At 53.1% G+C, this 3,965-nt stretch overlaps 1 pseudogene across 1 annotated transcript; it reads right to left on the bottom strand.

Moving 5' to 3' along the window:
- Positions 1-203: 203 nt before the first annotated feature.
- Positions 204-1,215, bottom strand: LOC310920679 (olfactory receptor 14J1-like; annotated as a pseudogene). Its single transcript has one exon. The product of its transcript is annotated as an olfactory receptor 14J1-like (transcript).
- Between the last annotated feature and the right edge of the window lie 2,750 nt (positions 1,216-3,965).

A 3,965-nucleotide genomic window follows, 5' to 3' on the forward strand; every position in this document is an offset into this window, starting at 1 on the left:
CCGTCACTGACACAGTCTGGGGCCACAGAAAATGTAGAGACAATCAAAACAAGAAAGGACACAAACAGTGGCCTCTCTTTGTGAACACCTTTGGAAAATAAATAAAGACTAAACCAGGAAAACCAAAATAACACATGCTATCAAAGAAGACTTTTATTACAAGTGATTTGCAGAAAATGCCCAGTAGTTTAGTGTTTGTGAAATCATCCAGTGATCAGTGTCCACACTGCAGCCTTGAGCTCCTGGTTCCTCAGGCTGTAGATCAGGGGGTTCAGGGCTGGAGGCACCACCGAGTACAGAACTGACAGGGCCAGATTCAGGGATGGGGAGGAGATGGAGGGGGGCTTCAGGTAGGCAAATGTGCCACTGATTATAAAGAGGGAGACCACAGCCAGGTGAGGGAGGCAGGTGGAAAAGGCTTTATGGAAAACGCGTCCATGCTCAGAGGGGATCCTCAGCACAGCCCTGAAGATCTGCACATACGAGAAAACAATGAATAAAAACAGCCAAAAGCTAAGCAGAGACTAACAGCAAGAAGCCCAAGTTCCCTGAGGTTGGAGTGCGAGCAGGAGAGCTTGAGCATCTGAGGAACTTCACAGAAGAACTGGCCCAGGGCATTGCCATGGCACAGGGGCAGGGAAAATGTACTGGTTGTGTGCAGCAGAGCATTGAGAAAGGCACTGGCCCAGGCAGCTGCTGCCATGTGGGCACAAGCTCTGCTGCCCAGGAGGGTCCCGTAGTGCAGGGGTTTGCAGATGGACACGTAGCGGTCGTAGCACATGATGGTCAGCAGGGAAAGCTCTGCTGAAATGAAAAATACAAATAGAAATAGCTGTGCTGCACATCCTGTGTAAGAGATGGTCCTGGTGTCCCAGAGGGAATTGTGCATGGCTTTGGGGACAGTGGTGAGGATGGAGCCCAGGTCTGTGAGGGCCAGGTTGAGCAGGAAGAAGAACATGGGGCTGTGCAGGTGGTGGCTGGAGGCCACGGCGCTGATGACGAGGCCGTTGCCCAGGAGGGCAGCCAGGGAGATGCCCAGGAAGAGGCAGAAGTGCAGAAGCTGCAGCTGCCGTGTGTCTGCCAATGGCAGCAGGAGGAGATGGCTAATGGAGCTGCTGTTGGACATTTCTTCACTCTGGGCATGGTGGGCTGTTGAAAGAAGACATGGACAAGGTGAGCCAATCCAATGCTATTTTTCTGGAGTCATCTCCAAATTACCTCTATCTCTGTGAGGGAACTTTGTGAATGTTTTTTCAGTTTGGGTTTCTGCTGCTGAGTTACTGCATCATCTTCAGCATCGCTCTCAGCCTGGACACTAGGGAGCCCAGAGGGAAAACAGGATTCCCTGTGCCCCAGTGCAGTCAGACCTGCTGGTCCCCACAAAGATGCTCTTTGCTCATTTCACCTCCCTCTACTTCAGGGTGATTGCACTTAAAACTTTCTTGAGAAATAAACTGCACTATCTGAAAACTACAATTTCAAAATAAACTTATATAAATTATCCTCTCCTTTTTTCCCGTGTTGCTAAAAATTAAGGATGCCAAGGTTTGTTCTGGCTCTCTGCTGCCTGGAGTTGAACCTACTGGGAGCTGTTTCTCCCTATCCAAGCCTCGTCCCTTCCAGTGCTCTCAGACCCCAGCCCAGCCCTGGAGGCTCAGCTCTGCCCTGCACACCCCTCCCAGCACAGGCCACTGCCCAGGGGCATCTCCCTGGCACCAGGGCCTTAAGGGCAGCTCAGACAAACAGAGATGCTGCAAGCCAAGGTGCTGCTGGTGCTGTCTGTAGGCAGAGGAGGGTGAGGAGGCACTTCCTGGGGGAGATCTGAGGCAGATCTGCTGATCCCCAGGGTGACAGTGCAGGAGTCTCAGTGACACAGACAACCCTGACAGCCCCTTTCCCTTTCCTTTAGGAGAAAGCTGAGAGCAGCCCTGGCCATGCAGCACCATCTCCACAGCAGGAGGAATCTGCCCTGATGGGGGTCACTCCTTCCACCTCCAACTTCTCCCCACAGTCCATGGGGAGCTCCCAGGCAGGCTGAGAGCTGCCCCTGGCAGGTGGCACATCCCCTGCCTGGCCAAGAGCCCTCAGGGCTGCAGCACCTGCTCTGCACCACAGCCCTGGGCACCCCTGGCTGCAGCCCCAGCCTCAGCCCCTGCAGCCGTCCCTGGCAGCAGGAGCCGTCCTGCCCTGTCCCTCTGACGGTGCCCAGGGCAGCCCCGCTCTGGAGCACATCCTCCCCCAAAGCAGAAAGGGCAGCAGAGCCATCCTTACAGTGCTGTCAGTCCTGTCCTGGCTCAGCTTTAGGAGATCCTGCAGCCAGAGACTGACCAGGTCGGAAGTGATGAAGATTTCTCCACGAAGGAGCTCAGAATTGTCCTTCCATTTTCTTTCAGCCTCTGTCTGCTTCACTGCTCTCAGGTACCTGCAGGCAGTGCCCTCAGCCCCTCTGGGCTGGAAGAGGAGCTGCTTTTGAGAAGAAATGTCTTTTTGAAGCTCTTCTTGATTGCCAGGATCTGCCTCTCTGCCAGGAGCCCAACCCAGCTCAGCAGCACAAGAAAAGCACAAGGAGCTTAATTAACCTCTTAGGGCTTTGATGTTGTTTACATCAGACTAAGTTTCTCAGAGAATGTTCAAAAAACTTCTCAGGAGCTCAAAAACAGATAAGAAACTCCAAAGTTTCTTGAAGTTTTAATAAGTCTCATTGAGAAAGTATTCCCAGGTTCCAGTTAGAGCAGAATTCTGCAGGCAGTGATGACAGGTGGAGACAAACAAGGCAAAGGTGTCTCTGATGCTGACCAAACCTGGATGGGTTTCAGGAATGCCAAGGGTCAAGGCCTGAGCCCCAGGCCCTGCCAAGGCACATCCCGTCCCTCCCTCAGTGCTCAGGGCTTTTCCCAGGCCACTGGGATGTGGGGATGTGCAATGCCAAGGGCAGCACCATGAGGCGGCCCCTGCCAGGCTGCTGAGCAGGGCCAAGGAGGCAATGAGGCCCCAGGGCTGCAAGGGTCACTTGTCTCCTGCTGATGGCTCAGGCCCAGGCCCAGCAGCCATGGCCCAAGTGCTGCAGGAGTTGGCTGTGTCAGGGCCTTGCAGCTGCTGCCCATCCCTGTGCCCTGTGCAGCCCAGGCTGTCCTACGGTGTCCATGCCCTGCGCCTCTGTCCCTGCAGGCTGTCGTCATCCCCCGGCTGCCCCACCTGGCTGGGCCCTTCCTTTGCTGACAGCTCTGCCTCCTGCCTGCCTCTGCCTGGCCACACAGAGCCTTGGGCTGCTCCAGACTCCTTTTGGGGGATGTGTTGCACCAAAGCCCCACCCTGGGAAAGGAATTCCTTTCTCTCTGTTCCCAGTCTGGACCTCTCCAGGTATCCTTGATATTAATTTTTTCTTTTCTGGCTGTTCTCTCATATGTCAAAAGGATCCACCATCTCTGAAACCACCCTTTAATCATTCCCAGGGCAGTCCTATTCTGTCCTCAGTCTCCACCCCACTAAGCGCAGAGCTCCTTTGTCCCTATATAGTGGTCATATGCTCGAGGCCTCACAGCTCCTCCTTTAGAGATCTCTCGGCCCTTTCAAGATCTTGGCAAATGAAAACATTGTGCTTACAGTCTAAGAAAATCTCCTCTTGCCATGGCCAGCCTGACCTGTCTGTCCTGGCTACTTTTGTCTTGGCGCAATCCTTGGATATAAAGAATTTGAGAGGAAAATTTCTAATTTTGGCCATAGCCTCTGCACAAGAAGGCCAACTCTTTTCCATAGGATGGAAGGCACAGAGCCCCATTATTTCAGAGGGAAATGAGAAGTGGCCACCAGAGGCCGAGGCCATCCATTGCTGACAGGTTTACTTCTGAGAGATACCCTTGCATATACCAATTTTTTTTTTTTCTGGGAAGTACCAATTTTGGCAATGGGTATTTATAAAGAGGGGCAATTCTTTTCCATAGGAATGAAAGCATAGAGCCCCAGTG

The sequence above is a fragment of the Zosterops lateralis genome (assembly GCF_965231275.1).
Source record: "Zosterops lateralis genome assembly, chromosome: 31".
Classification (NCBI taxonomy): Eukaryota; Metazoa; Chordata; class Aves; order Passeriformes; family Zosteropidae; genus Zosterops; species Zosterops lateralis.